Genomic DNA, 16,287 nt, shown 5'->3' on the forward strand with positions numbered 1-16,287 from the left:
CAGTAAGCAGCACGCTTCCATGGTCTCTGCATCAGCTCCCACCTCCAGGAACCTGCCTTGTTTGAGTTCCTGTCTTGACTTCCTTTAGCCATGAACAGTGATGTGGAAGTGTAGGTCAAATAAACCCTTCCTCCCTAGCTTGCTTTCGGTCATGGTGTTTTGTCATGGCAACAGAAACCCTAAAAGGCATCCTGCTCTAAGAAGGCCTCATTCTTAGGACTATGCAAGTACACCGGGCACCTCTGAGAGTCAGACCTCCATCATCCTCTTTTCCTACAAGGCTTGATGGTACATTCCTGTAATCCCAGCACTCAGGAGGCAAAGGCAAGAGAATTGAGAATTGGATGCCAAACAGGGTTACAAAGCAAGACCACATCACCATCTCCCTATATATGCTATTTTTCAAGTCCCAGAATGGCTTCTTAGAGTTGAGGGCGTGCATGTCTATAATATTGGTTCATTTTAATATCTGCCTCATTAAAATATAATTCGTATTTTGAAGAGTTTACCTTTCTGAAATCTGCAATTCAGAGATTCTTTTGTCTCTTCTCACAACTGTATGACAATTACTATGATTTTAGAACATCTTCATCACCCCCCCCAATCTCTTATGTATAATCAATTATTTATATGAATAATTTCTCTCCAAGGCCCAGACTTGAGCAACCAGTTGGTGATGGTCGGTAGTATCTGCGTGACCTGTAGGCTGCGCTGCTGATTTTCTTAAATTTTGCAACTATGTGCATCATTTAATTTACTTTCCAACCTATTATCACGTCCTTACAAAAGGTTTTTTCTTCTCAATTGCTTTGGAAGTTGACCCCACACCTGAGATGCCATTGGAAAGGTGAGCATGGAATCAGAGATCCCACGCATTTAACTTTGAATTCCGAATGAAATCTCTATAAGTGGTTTCAGTTTCTGGCCAACCAGAAACAGGGCCGAAAGTAAATTTTAAAGGGCTTCATTCATAACAAGAGCAGAGTCCTTTATATCTGAATGTTGACCATATTCTGCATCTTCACTTCCATCAATATACTTGACAACCTCCCCTCTGCTTCAGTTGACACACACATACACACGCGTGCACACACGCGTCCGTGTGTGACCTTGAAATATATTATACCGAGTTTTGTAAATTATTAATGTCACACATCGAGTAGCCTTCATCTAAAGATCTGGAATCTCACTGAAATTTAAATGCTGCAGCCAGATGCCACAGTACACGCAAGACCTCCACACTCTGATGAAAACGGTCATCCCAGATCTAAAGCATTTCTGGTGCCGAACATTTCCAACGAGAGAGTCTCAACCTGTGCCATACCTGGTGCAGCAGCAACCACAAGCCGCCAATTCACAGAACATTGTGGGGTTAGATACTAATATTAAAAATGGAAAATCTGAGAGGCGAACTCATTTTTTTCCCCATTGTTCCTGAAACAGGCTTTCTTGTAGCTTGGTATGTAGCTAAGGATTTCCTTGAATTTCTGAGCTTCTTGCTCCATCTCCTGGGAGCCAGGCTTGCAGGCTTGTACCACTAGTACCAGCACATGCAGTGTTGGAGATGGCACCTCGTGCATTCAAGTCAAGCACTCTGCCAGCTAAGCCATATGCCCAATCTGTCAGCTGACTTAAAAATTCCAACGCCTGGGCCAAGAGATAGCCAAGTGGCTAGCCTCAGTGGCTGCTATTCCTGAGGACTTGTGTTTGATTCCCAGCACCCACATAGCTAATTACAACTGCCCATAACTCCAGTCCCAGGGGGTCCAATGCCCTCTTCTGCCCTCCATTGTGGATTTGTGGATGCCGGGCACACACAAGGGGTGCACAGATATGCATTCAGACAAAATCCCTATGCACTTAAAAATCAAACATCAGAACACCTGATCTAGTGGATGGTTGTTCTACCACACCCCACTACCCAGAATTGATTTTCAGGTTGGGCAGTGGGAGCCTCTAGTGAGCACAGCTGATAAAGAACACAGGTCAAACACACCAAGTTACTTTCCACTGCAATGTCTGCCGAGAAAGAAAATAAGAAAATGTAAATTTAATTTGCTGGTCATGGAGTAGCAAAATTGTGTGGGTGTGTGTGAGGGGGGGTGGTGTTTTGTTTATCTAATTAAGCAACTCAGAACCATCGTGATTGAATTTAGGCTACTAAATATACCACCCTGTAGAGGGGGCTTGGCTTCAGGACCTGCCTTAAAATGTGGCTGGAGATGCCCCCCCAGGGTGGCAGCTGTTGTTAAGGTTGTTAGTCTTTCAATTAGTCTGTTGTAACCATCTCATTACTTGCTTCTTGCTATTAAAGTCTTTCATGTTACAAGTAAAGCGGAAGGGAAGAAAAGAGCCCCCTAACGAAGATTCCCAGTAGAGTCGTCCTTTAATCTGATGCTGTATTGGAAGGTTCCACATAGTTTCTCTTCACGGAGATGGAGCCTCCATGTCTTAACTAAATTTCATAGTTGGTCAGAACAATGTGTTTCATCGGTGCAGCAGGTTAGTTTTTCTTTTAAAGATTTATTTCTAATTGTGTAGGGGGGGGAGTGTGCATGGGAGTGCATGGATGTGTGTGTGTGCGTGTGTGGGAGTGTGCACGGGAGTGCATGGATGTGTGTGTGTGCGTGTGTGGGAGTGTGCACGGGAGTGCATGGATGTGTGTGTGTGTGCGTGTGTGGGAGTGTGCATGGGAGTGCATGGGTGTGTGTGTGTGTGTGTGCGTGTGTGGGAGTGTGCACGGGAGTGCATGGGTGTGTGTGTGCGTGTGTGTGTGTGGGAGTGTGCACGGGAGTGCATGGGTGTGTGTGTGTGTGCGTGTGCGGGAGTGTGCACGGGAGTGCATGGGTGTGTGTGTGTGTGTGCGTGTGTGGGAGTGTGCACGGGAGTGCATGGGTGTGTGTGTGTGCGTGTGTGGGAGTGTGCACGGGAGTGCATGGGTGTGTGTGTGCGTGTGTGTGTGTGGGAGTGTGCACGGGAGTGCATGGGTGTGTGTGTGTGCGTGTGCGGGAGTGTACACGGGAGTGCATGTGTGTGTGTGTGTGTGTGTGTGTGTGTGTGTGTGCGTGTGTGGGAGTGTGCACGGGAGTGCATGGGTGTGTGTGTGTGTGCGTGTGCGTGTGTGGGAGTGTGCATGGGAGTGCATGGATGTGTGTGTGTGCGTGTGTGGGAGTGTGCACGGGAGTGCATGGATGTGTGTGTGTGTGCGTGTGTGGGAGTGTGCATGGGAGTGCATGGGTGTGTGTGTGTGTGCGTGTGTGGGAGTGTGCATAGGAGTGCATGGATGTGTGTGTGTGCGTGTGTGGGAGTGTGCACGGGAGTGCATGGGTGTGTGTGTGCGTGTGTGGGAGTGTGCACGGGAGTGCATGGATGTGTGTGTGTGTGCGTGTGTGGGAGTGTGCATGGGAGTGCATGGGTGTGTGTGTGTGTGTGTGCGTGTGTGGGAGTGTGCACGGGAGTGCATGGGTGTGTGTGTGCGTGTGTGTGTGTGGGAGTGTGCACGGGAGTGCATGGGTGTGTGTGTGTGTGTGCGTGTGCGGGAGTGTGCACGGGAGTGCATGGGTGTGTGTGTGTGTGTGCGCGTGTGTGGGAGTGTGCACGGGAGTGCATGGGTGTGTGTGTGTGCGTGTGTGGGAGTGTGCACGGGAGTGCATGGATGTGTGTGTGTGCATGTGTGGGAGTGTGCACGGGAGTGCATGGGTGTGTGTGTGTGTGTGTGTGTGAGTGTGCACGGGAGTGCATGGGTGTGTGTGATTATGGACTCATGAGAACGGGAGCCTGTGGAGACCAGAAGAGAGCTACAGATCCCCTGTGAGCTGCTCAGCATGGGTGTTGGGAACCAAATTGTGGTCCTCTGGATAAGTAGCAAGTGCACTTAGCCACTGATCATCTCTCCAACTGCTACTTTTGCTTTTTCTTCATCCTTTACCCCGTCATTATTTCCTCTAGAGACCACTTTTAGAAAGTCATGCACCTGGAAATTCTTAATAATGTGTAGGCTAAAATAACCACATTTCCAGGTAACTACAGAGATACATGACACAGGTCATAATTTGTCCCTTCCAATTTGCAAATCTCTGCCTCTCCTGTGTGGTCCTCTGCTCAGAAACTCCTGTTGGGGGCGTTAAATAAGAATGGCTCCCACAGACTCATGTGTTTGACTGCTTGATCACAGGAAGTGGCACTATTAGGAGGTGTAGCCTTGATGGAATAGGTATGGCTTTGTTGGAGGAGGCATGTCACTAGGGTGTGGGCTTTGAGGTCTCAACTGCTCAAGCCAGGCCTAGTGTGACTTTCCCTTCCTGCTGCCTGCCGATCCAGATGCAGAGTTCTCAGCTACCACCCCAGCGTCACATCTGCCTAGGTGCCATGATGATAACGCACTAAACCTCTGAAACTGTCAGCCAGCCCCAATTAAATGGTTCCCTTCCTAAGAGCTGCCGTGCTCAAGGTGTCCTAACTAGAACTCCGTCCTTCTTTCCTTAATTGGCTTTTGTCTCGTATTTTGTCAACACGGTGAGACAGTAAGCAATGTCCAGTGACCTCCTGTCTAAGGGTTTCCTCTCTGGTCTCTGTACCATGCTTTCTAGGTGCTAATGTGGAAACATGAATGTGGCAACAGGTTTGTAGAAGGTTCCATCTCCTTTTCAGGTCCAGAAACAGAGTTCCTATCTCCCCATCTCACCAGTGTTCTCTATAGTGCCTCCATTTTTCCCCAACTCCTCACCAGGACACCCAACATAATCTCTTCAACGCCTTAAGTCTCACCAAAATCTGCAAGAATGATGGCCTCTGCTTAAACTCTACAAAGACTTCCCAGGCCATATATATATATATCAATAGCTCTGTGATGCATGTGTGATGGGAGAATTAGAAGGTACAGGAGGTAGCTGGGTATATGGCTCAGAGGCAGTTTGTCTAGCATGCACAAAGAGCTCAATCTCCCGCCCTGCAGACAACAACACACACATACTCACACAGGGACCCAGGGATGGCGGCTCATGCCTGCAGCTCCAGTACTTGGGACACTGAAGCAAGAAGGTTGTGAGCTCAAGCCCATGAGACCAACATTTTGGTCTGCTAAGTACTCCTGCCATGAAATGCCACCACAGGTCCAAAGCGATTGAGGTAAGACGGCTATGGATTAAACTTTCAAAAACCATAAGCCAAAATAAACATTTTGCCTTCATAAATTGATGAATCTCAAGTATCAGTTACAGTATCAGAAAGCCAACTCAAACTTTTTTTAAAAAAATAATTGATGGAGGAAGGTCATTGGTTAAATAAAAAGAAACTGCTTGGCTCTCATTGGTTAGGAGATAGGTGGGAGGAGTAAACAGAACAAAACGCTGGGAGGAAGAGGAAGTGAGGTCAGACTCGACAGCACTCCTCTCGGGAGCAGAAGAGAGGCCATGCTCCGCTCTCCCAGGCAGACGCACACGATGAAGCTCTGAACTAGAATCTTCCCGGTAAGACCGGTGCTCACAGATTGTTAGAGATGGGTTGATCGGGATGTGAGAATTAGCCTAGAAGAGGCTAGATAGGAATGGGCCAAAGCAGTGTTTAAATGAATACAGTGTCTGTGTAATTATTTCGAGGCATAAGCTAGCCGAGGCAGGCGGCTGGGGTGTTGGGGACGCAGCCCCGCCGCCGCTCCTTATTACTACAAATAATATTGCTTATAAAGTTGTTTAACTACAAACAACTGCTGAACACTTGCCCAGCGTCACACTCTTGAGCATGAGGTCAGTGATCCCTATCAAGACCTATGATTGTGCTAGCTAGCATTTGTTAAAGAGATGCTATGCCCCAGACACTGTTGGATGCTTGGAGTAACTGTGTTATCCTCACCCCCAATTCCAGCAGGCATTCCCTGGGAACCCACAGACTACTCAAGCCAGGAGAGCAGGTAGGCTGACTGCAGATCTTCACCTCTCCCTCCTCTCCTCCAAGTCCTCTTGTCTCATCCCTGTCTCTGTAGCAGACCACCGATGTGGCCTCCTCCTTCGTGGATCACACAGATCTCCTCCAACCTTCGTCTCCACTCCTCTTGTTAGCACAGCCCCCAAACTCCTGAAGATAATCTCTGGGAACCCCACCAGCCAAGCCCACCAGCGAAGAAAGTAGGCCAGCGAAGCAGGTGGGCAAGCTTCAGCTCTCGATGTTCCTCCTCTCCTCCATGTCCAACTCCACAGGCCCATGCCCAGCTCTGTGGCAGACTCTGCCCTCTTTCCTGGGGGACTAAGCAGATCCAGGACAGTATATCTCTACTACAGCCCAGCAGCCCCACCACAGCAGGCCCTGACTAGCAGCACAGCATAAGTACAAGAAAAAGACCTTTAAAAAACCTTCATGAATATGATAGAGATCCTTGTGGTGGTTTGAAAGAAAATGGCCCCCAAAGGGAGTGGCACTATTAGAAGGTGTGGCTTTGTTAGAGCAGGTGTGGCCTTGTTGGAGGTAGTGTGTCACTGTGGAGGCGAGTTTTGAAGTCTCATATGTGCTCAAGTCATACCCAGTATCTCAGACCACTTTCTGTTACCTGTGAGTCAAGATATAAGAACTCTAAGATCTCCTTCAGCAGCATGTGTGCCTGCATGCTGCCGTGCTTCCCTCCATGATGATAATGACTGAACCTCTGAACTGCAAGCCAGCCACCCCAATTAAATGTTTCCTTTATAAGAGTTGCTGTGGTCATGGTGTCTCTACATAACAATAAAAACCCTAACTAAGACAGTTAAAGGGGAAATGAATAAATCCCTTAAAGACATCTATGAAAGCACAAACAGTGGAAGGAGATAAATAAAACAACTGAAGACCTGAAAGTGGTAATAGAATCAGTAAAGAAAACTCAAACTGAAAGAAATCTGGAAATGAAAAATTTAGAAATTCAAAAAGGAACCTCAGAGACAAGCATCACCAGCAGAGTACAAATGATAAAAGAGAGAATCTCAGGCAATGATAAAAGAAATGGATACATTAGTCAAAGAAAATGTTGAATCTAAAACATAGATTCTGGCACAAACCATTCAGGAAGTCTGGGACACTATGAAAAGACCAAATTTAAGAATAGTGGGAATATAGAAGGTGAAGAAATCCAGGTAAAGGACAGAGAAAATATTTTTTTAAAAGATCACAGAAGAAAATCTCCTTAACCTAAAGAAGATGTCTATCTATCAAGTTTCAACAGCATACAGAACATCACAATAGACTGGACCAGAAAAGAAAGTCCCTATGGCCTGTAATAATCAAAACACTAAATGTAAAGGACAAAGAAAGAATATTATAAGCTGAAATGGAAAAAGAACAACTAAGCTACAAAGGCAGACATATTAGAATAACACATCACTTCTCAATGGGGCTCTAAAAGCCAGTAGAGCCTAGATAGTTGTCTTGAAAAGTCTCAGAGACAATAGATGCCAGCCCAGACGTCTATACCCAGCAAAACTTTCAAACATAATAGATAGAGAAAGAAAGACATTCTATGACAAAAATAAGTTTAAGCAATGTCTGTCTGCAAAACCAGTCCTACAGATGTTCCAGAGGGAAAACTCCAAACAAAAGAGGTTAACCACACCGAAGACAACACAAGGAACAAATAATCCCAGACTGACAAATCAAAAGTGTACACACACAATCCCTACCACCACAAAACAACAAAATAACAGAAGTTAACAAACACACTCATTGATATCTGTCAACATCAATGGTCTCAGTTGCCCAATTTTTTTTTTAAAAAAGCACAGACTAATAGAATGGATGTGAAAACAGAATACATCTTTCTATTGCATCCAAGAAACACACCTTAACATCAAGAATAGACATCATCTCAGGGTAAAAGGATGGAAAAAGATATTCCAAGCAAATGGATCTAAGAAGCAAGCTGGGGTAGCCATTTTAACATCTGACAAAATAGATTTCAACCCAAAACTCATCAGAAGGGATAGGGAATGACATTATATACTCATCAAAGGAAAAATCCACCCAGAGGATTTTTAACATCTAGGCACCAAACACGAAGGTACTCGAGTTTGCAAAATAAACACTACTATAGCCTAAGTCACATATTAACCCCCTTCACAGAATGACAGTGGGGTGTTAGGCCATTCAGATAAAAACTAAACAGGAAAATGCTGGAGTCAACTGACATTATAAACCAAATGGGTCTACCAGATTTCTACAGAACTTTTCATCCAAACACAAAAGGGTAGACCTTCTTCTCAGCACGTCATGGGACTTTCTCCAAAACTGATCACATACTCAGACACAAACCAAGTCTAAACAGATACAAGAAAATTGAAATAATATCCTGAATCCTGTCTGACCACCACAGATTAAAACTGGATTTCAACAACAACAGAACTAACAGAAAGCTTACAAACTCATAGAAATTGAACAACTCTATACTGAATGAAAATGATTCAAGGCATAAATTAAAAAATGAAAGACTTTCCATTCACAGACAGCCATTCTTGGATTGCCTGGATCCTCTCTCTCTCTCTCTCTCTCTCTCTCTCTCTCTCTCTCTCTCTCTCTCTCCGTATATGTGTGTATGTATATGCTACATATATGTGTATGTATAGTATATACACACAATATTATCATACAATATATAAATATATAATATAATATGATACAATCTATATTTTCTTTCAAACCACCACACCCCCATGTCATATATAAATTTAATCCTTGAGTTACAGCTGAAGCCTCACACATTCCTTTAAGTGACCATCCTAAGTATTATTATCCCTTCCTTTGTAAGCTATGGGGGTTGAGAGGAAGGCCAGTTGCAATGCTATTTCCAGCAGGTTTATTCGGGGGTCATCTGCCATCTTAAGTGCCACTCAGAATAGCACCTGCGAGGCCCCACTGCCGATTCCACACTCTTGCCCTTTTCTGATCCTAAATTAGGTTCTGCTGATCAAGGAACCAGTTGCATTCCTGTATCCTGTTTGCATGGTGTCTGTCCTGAATCCTGCTCGGAGCTGCATGGACACCAGCCAGCCTGACTTCAGTTAGGTGAGTTCAGCGGTCAGAACCTACCGTCACTCAAAGCAGGTTCTCTCCAACCACGGCAGATGCTGAGCAGTGCAGGTGGGTCCATTCTATAACACAGCTGTGAGCGCTGAGTTAGCAGGCGTGGAGCAGCGGCCTTCCTGGAGACACAGGGTTAGACTCCTGCAAGAGGAATATTCCCAGCATCCTCATCCATCAATCACACATGACCTTATTTTACAAGTGCTCCTAAGGAAGATTCATGTACATAGTAATGGTAGCTCCATTTCACTGACATCATAGCCCACAGCCCTAGCACTCCAGCCCCAATGGAGCTTAGATAACACGCACATATATTCTCCCTAAGGCATATTACAACCTTCTCATACCTAGGAATGCGCTGCCACCTTCAGCACTGTTTCCTTAGGGAAACCTGACCCACAAAAAAGCACAAAAGTAAAAACAACAACAACAACAAAAAGCAAACAAACAACAACAAAACAGCACTAGGTACACCTTGAAGAGATTGACCCTTGCTTACAAGATGATTGTCAAACAAAGAAGGCAGGACATCCACTGGTCCTGCCAGGAATGCACACCCCAGGCAGATGAAGTCTTCTGATGCTCAGTACCTGTATTTAAAGCACAGGGAAGGTACAGTGAGTATGGTTTGGGGGCTGAAAATACATTGTGGCTCATAGGCAGACTTTTTGATTGTAGAAGCCATGCATAATGGTAGTGGACGTTAGAGACTGAAAAAGGGGTGGGTGTATGGGGTCAGGGTTGAAATAAGATTGTTGGGGCCACTAAAATGGCCAGAGGTTTGTTTGTTTCCAAGGACACTTGCTCCTTTTGGGAAGGACCTGAATTGTTCCTTGCACCCACATGGCAGCCCATAACATTCTCCCTCACTAATTGCAGGGGATCAGATGTCCTCTTCTGGCCTCTGTGGGAACTGCACACAGGTTGTACATACATATCCAGGCAAAATATTTATAAAATAAAATTCTAAAATGCATTAAAAGATCATGCTTCCCTTGATGCTATGCACCCTGCTCAGTCATTAGATATAAGATTAAGTGTCTTCCCTCTGGGTTGCAAACAAGGATCCATGGTACCTGGCCATGACCTCTGGGTCTTGAGATTAGCAATTTGGAAAGACAAGCACTAGTCTTCATGGAACAGGACAGGTAAGTACCTGGAACGGTAAGACTTCCATAGTCCAAAGCCACTCCTCCGCTCTGGGAGGATTTAGAACCAGAGAAATACCCAAGGGTATCAACCCCATAGCATTCTTTTCATTTTAAAGTATCCGCTCATATTTGGTATGCTTAGGAGAATTTCATCATTTGGTGAAATAGGTAGGCATGCTGATTCCAACTTAAAATACAAAGTGGAGCAATTGAATTAGATTTACTATTTTAAGGTAACTTTCTTACCAGGTTTAAATGCACAAGAGGACATAAGCTTCAACATATTTATTCTTTAATTTATTAGATTTTATAAGAGTTATTTAAAGGCATAGGGGTATCTTATTTGTTAAGTCAGATAACTGAAGCCCAGAAGAAAGAAATGTAATATTAAATATATTAAATTTAAGTATTCAGGCTAGCTATGCTAGGAGTGATTTAATTTGCAAAGAGGACTAACCATTTTTTATAGTTTTGCTCATGTCAAGCTGTACTAAATAAAATAACACCATTAGAAATATAAATCTGAAAAATTTAAAAATAACTCTGGCTGGGTATGGTGGTTTATGCCTGTAACCTCAGCACTCAAGAGATTTATCTCAAGAAACAAGAAAGTGGTTTTTATTTTAGCTTAAAAACATAGATTAGTTTTCAAACTAATTTAATCATTTGCTGTCATCTGGATCCGAAATATCCCCAAAGGTCCACAGAAAAAAAAAAGTCCTGATCTCCAGCTTGGCATTATTGTAAAGTGTGTGTGTGTGGGGGGGGGGGTGCTTTAGGTGGCAGGGCCCAGGGGAAGGTCTTTGGGTCACGGAAGTGTGATCTTGAAGGTGACAGTGAGCAGCTAGCTGCCCTTCCTCTTTCTCTTTGCTCTCTCCCTGTCCTGAGGTGAGCAGTTCATTCCTGGACATGATCTTGCCATCATAGGCTGCTTTGCCACAGATGGAAAAGGAAAAGGATCTCCCCACCCTTGGCTGAAACCTCCACAACTATGAGCGGAGACAATCATTCCTTCTCTTTAGCTTAATTATCAGAGGCATTTTGTTACAGTACTAAAAAGCTGACCGACACATAATTTGAATTTCAGTACACAAAAATTTCGCATATCTGACAAGTCTGTCTCACTGTGCCACACCAAGCAGGGATCATGTTCCCTTCATCGACACTTGCCTGATGTTCAGGTGCTTGAAGCATTAGCAATCCACGGTGCTGATACTCCTCTCTTTCTGTGAGTTGAGCGTAAGTGAAAAATTATTCCTTGCTTGGTTTTCCTGTAGGTCTCGTTCCTCATCAACCATGAGTTTATGATATTTATTTCGTTCAATGTTCATTTTTGCTGTTCTACCATACACCACTCTTCTTCAGTACATCTAAGAACCTCGTGTCCTCCTCTGACCTCAGCATCGGCCTGGGGCATGTACACACACACACACACACACACACACACACGTTATCAGACATACATGCTTTTTTAAAGCTTAGAAATTACAATCCATTTGAGATCAGTAAATTTACTCACTCTCGGATTTTTATTACTTGGGTAATATCATGCTTCTTTCTCTTTAATTTCCTAGTCTGTGATCTCTGTGAAGCATGGGTTCAAATAAGAAGCGATCTGATTTGACTTCTCCTAGATGAGCCTCTGGTATTTGTCGGGAGCTGTTTTAAGAAATATCATGGAGAACTCAGTAGTTCTCATTGTCTGCTATGTTCAACGAGTCCGGTTTTATCCCAGGCTTTTTCAGACGAGGGAGGGGGACTTGATTGGGGGAGGGGGAGGGAAATGGGAGGCGGTGGCGGGGAGGAGGCAGAAATCTTTAATAAATAAATTTTAAAAAAAGGAAAAAAAGAAATATCATGGAAGGAGAGTGAGTGGAAGGATAACGTCTCTGCGTGTGTGGCTCATCTTTGGGGACTATACAAAATTCCAGGAATCTTTGAATAATTGACCCATTGAGCCCCTCTTTGGAACTGTCTTCTGAGTGGTAAGGAGGCTGGTTTATTCATTAGCTCAGTCTGCAGGTTCAGCTCTCTCCAGTCTAAATCTCTTAATTCATATGCTGACATACACTTATAATTCCAGCATCCGGCAGGCCAAGGCAGGAGAGTAAGGAGTTCAGTACCAGCCTCCAACATATAATATGTCCCAGCCCAGTCTGGGTTCCATGAAATTCTGTCTCAAAAATAAACACACAAACAAAAAACAAAAGACAATGGCAGCAGCAACAGCCAGAAGGATTCTTAACTGTTGTCAATATCTTGAGACAAAGGGAAGAGCCCACTTGCTGCACATGGATCACACATCAAGAATATCACTCAGCTCTAGAGACTGGGAAGCCCATGGATGTGACACTGGTATCCGCTGAGAGCCTTCCTGTGAGTGGGTGCTCTCTACAGAGTCTCAATACGGTGATGGGTGACAAACACCAAGGAGACTTACAGTCTCACGGACTGAGAGATCACCAGGTTCTCAGGCTCTCCAGTGCAAGACAGTTATTTCTGGGCTACATAGACTGTGTTATACATGCCAACCTAGTGTGCCCCCGACACACACCGTCAGTTCTGTCCTAAAGAGCCCACCACAGAGTTCTATGACCACCACTAACTCCAGAGGGAATTGTCAGCATCCATGTGGTCAAAAAGAAAAGTCTGGAATTCACATGAGGTCCTACATGGATCCACGGGGCCTTTCTTGCATTCCTCCATTAGTTCATACATCTACAGGTGAGTATTACTTGGAGCAAGAAAAACATGGAATTCAACCCTGCCTCATTCCTAGCATTTGTTTGTCTTTATAGACAGAAGTTATAAGAACACGTGGCCACATAAGTAGGTGAGGATTGACATTACTTTCTTATAGCATTTTCTTCAGTGGTGTAACCACATGTAAGATGTTCTCTAACTGTGTCTCTAAATAACCCTTCATTCATGTTCGTATAAATAACCTCAATTCAACCTATCAAGTCACACTCAAAGTAGAAGGAGGATTCACTGGGAATAGGAAAGGGATTATTGTAGTAATATGGGGCGGCGGTGGGGCTGCGTCCCCAAACACCCCAGCCGCCTGCCCTGCCCGGCTAGCTTATGCCCCGAAATAATTACACAGACACTGTATTCTTTTATAAACTGCTTGGCCCTTAGCTCTAGCCCTTACTGGCTAATTCTGATATCCCAATCAACCCATCTCTAACAATCTGTGAGCACCGGTCTTACCGGGAAGATTCTAGCCTAAGTCCATCCTGGGTCAGAGCTTCATAGCGTGCGTCTTCCCTGGAGCAGGTAGCATGGCGTCTCTCCTGAAGGCGTCTGCTCCCGAGAGGAGAGCTGTGGAGTCTGACCTCACTTCCTCTTCCTCCCGGCATTCTGTTCTGTTTACTCCACCCACCTAAGGGTGGGCCTATCCAATGGGCCTAGCAGTTTTATTGCTTAGCCAATGAAATCAACAGATTGATACATGACACTCCCACATCAGATTATTGAGACTAGGATGAGATAAGAGAGGGCAATGGATGGCGAATATGACCAATATACATTATATACATGGTAAAATGAAGCCCATTATTATATATAGTTAGTTTGTGTTAAAGTATTATGGATAATGAAGTGTATGTTCCTGTACCATAGTAATGCTGATAATTCCTTGAACTCCTGAGTTACATGCTAAAAGCCTGTAAAAAGCTGAAAGTTACCCCCCCCCAAAAGGGAATCTTGCCTTGCATTTAAAGATCAATAAATTAAAGCTCTTCTTCACTATCTTTTCTTAGCTATTTTAGAATCGGGTAACACCACATGATGAGCTGAGCACATGAGGTTTGCTTGGGCACCAAAAACAGCAAGGGTAGGCTGGGCGTAGAAGGGAAAAGCCAAAATAAAGAGCCAAAAGCATAGGAATGACTTCACAGTTACTTTTCTGGTCAAGGTTAGAGCAAATGAGAATTTTTATTATACTAGTTAAAACTGTCCTGCTTATGGATACAGTTATTATTTCTCCTTCTCTATTGATTTGAAAACAAAAACATAGACACCAAAGTTGCCAAGGGATTTGTACTCAGTGGTGAGAGTCCTAATTTGTCTAAATGTCTACAGGAACATTTCAAAGAGCATTTCGGGGACAGTGTAATACTCTTAGTTGGGCAGAGAGGTGCCTTGCTCGTGGGAAATGGGGAGTCTCTCCTGACTGCATGTGGAAGGCCTGGAGCAAAGGGAACCCAGACACCCATCATTCACATTCTGAGGCAGACCAGTTGTAGGAAGAGAGTGGATGGAAACCGGACCCTTTAAAGCACCTACACCCTTTCCGTACAGCGCTTTTGCATGGAGTCCATGGGCCCTGTGAAGCCTGCTGTACTAAACATCACCGCCTGAATCCACGACAGCATGAACATCAGAAGTATGTTTCCTGCCGTAGGAAGTCTGAGCATGGGGCTCAGGCTGCTCTGCTTCCTGGCCAGGGTTCTTTTTCTGGCTTGTAGATGTCCGCATGTGGTGGAAAGAGAGAGGATGAGTGAGCTCTCTTTTCTCTCTCTTTTTAAAATTTATTAAAAAATATGGAATACTTCATAAATTTGCATGTCATCCTTGCATGAGGCAATGCTAATCTTCTCTGTATCGTTCCAATTTTAGTATATGTGCTGCCGAAGCCAGCACTCTGGTGTCTATTCTTACAAGTCAGAGGTTCTCAAAACTGTGGGTTGTGACCTTTTGGGGGTCAAAGGACCCTTTCACAGGAGTCACCTAAGACCACCAGACAACAGATATTTATACATATTTACATTATGATTCATAGCAGTAGCAAAATTACCATAATGAAGTAGCGACAAAATAATTTCACGGTTGGGGGTCACCACAACGTGAGGAGCTGTATTAAATGGTCGCAGCACCAGGAAGATTGGGAACCGCTGTTTTAAGGGTACTAATAAAGAATTAATTTTTTATTTAAATTATGCTTTGAATTCAGAGCACCACCCTAGCAATCTCATTGGATTTTAACGACTTCCTGCCTCTGCAGACAGTCACAATAGGAGCTAGGTCTTCAGTCCATGAATGTGGGGAATATGGAGGGACACAGACATTAAGCCTGCGATAGCTTCCTACGTAATTATTTCTCCGGAGAAGCTAGCTTGTTTCTTTCAACTTGTAGATAGGTTGCTCAACAATCGGATAGTTGGCTGGGAACTTGGCGGCATTTTCAACAGTGACTTTGATCAGGCGCGCTGAGCTCTGTGTGTGGTCTGTGGCAGAAGCCAGGGACCCGAGGGCTTGACCCACTGCGCATGTGCCCTCATGTCGAGGGACTATCTGACCTCCCCACGGGAGTCTGTAACTGCCATACAGACAGACTCCTTGACGCAACAACTTCCGTCACGCTCTTGGGATCACTAGCTCTGGTTTACTGCCAATGGCCTTTGGCCTCGATGGAACCTTGCTATGTTTCCATAAACTTCCATCTTCTTGAGACCGTGGTAGTTCTACAGATAGCAAGATCGTGGCTTTCTCTTACAAGTAAGTCCTAGACTTGATAGTCATGCTGGGACTGTGTGGAGAGCATCCCTGCATCCCTGCAGGAGCTGGGACTGGGTAGAGAGCAGCATCCCTGCATCCCTGCAGGAGCTGGGACTGGGTGTGGAGAGCAGCATCCCTGCATCCCTGCAGGAGCTGGGACTGGGTGTGGAGAGCAGCATCCCTCCAGGACCTCAGCATCCTTCTATGGCCATGCTCTGTGTGTCTTCTAGGCTAAGAGCAGCTTCACTCAGAAGATCTGGGCGGACCTGCCAAGTGGACTTAGGTATACCTAACTGTGCCCAGGGCTGAGGATCCAGCAAGGGGATCTCTTTCTACACCTGCCAACAGCCAAACTACATCCTGATCTATAAAGGAGAACTCATTCCCAATCAGGAAGTCAAGTAGAAATGAAAGACCTGAAGGAATGAAATGCTCAAGTTCAAGTTGGGGAAACCTTATTCTGTTCACATAAATGTCTACTGATTAGTAACCCAGGAAGGAACTTTAACCGTCTGATCCAAATCCATCTGCCTGTTACTCTGTGAACGGCGCACACACACACACACACACACACACACACACACACACACACACA

At 44.8% G+C, this 16,287-nt stretch overlaps 1 non-coding gene across 1 annotated transcript; it reads right to left on the reverse strand.

The window, feature by feature from the left end:
- Positions 1 to 14,731: 14,731 nt before the first annotated feature.
- Positions 14,732 to 14,837, reverse strand: LOC142849152 (U6 spliceosomal RNA). Its single transcript, XR_012910548.1, has one exon. It is a non-coding gene; the product is annotated as a U6 spliceosomal RNA (small nuclear RNA).
- Between the last annotated feature and the right edge of the window lie 1,450 nt (positions 14,838 to 16,287).

Source organism: Microtus pennsylvanicus, chromosome 4 (genome assembly GCF_037038515.1).
Source record: "Microtus pennsylvanicus isolate mMicPen1 chromosome 4, mMicPen1.hap1, whole genome shotgun sequence".
Lineage (NCBI taxonomy): Eukaryota > Metazoa > Chordata > Mammalia > Rodentia > Cricetidae > Microtus > Microtus pennsylvanicus.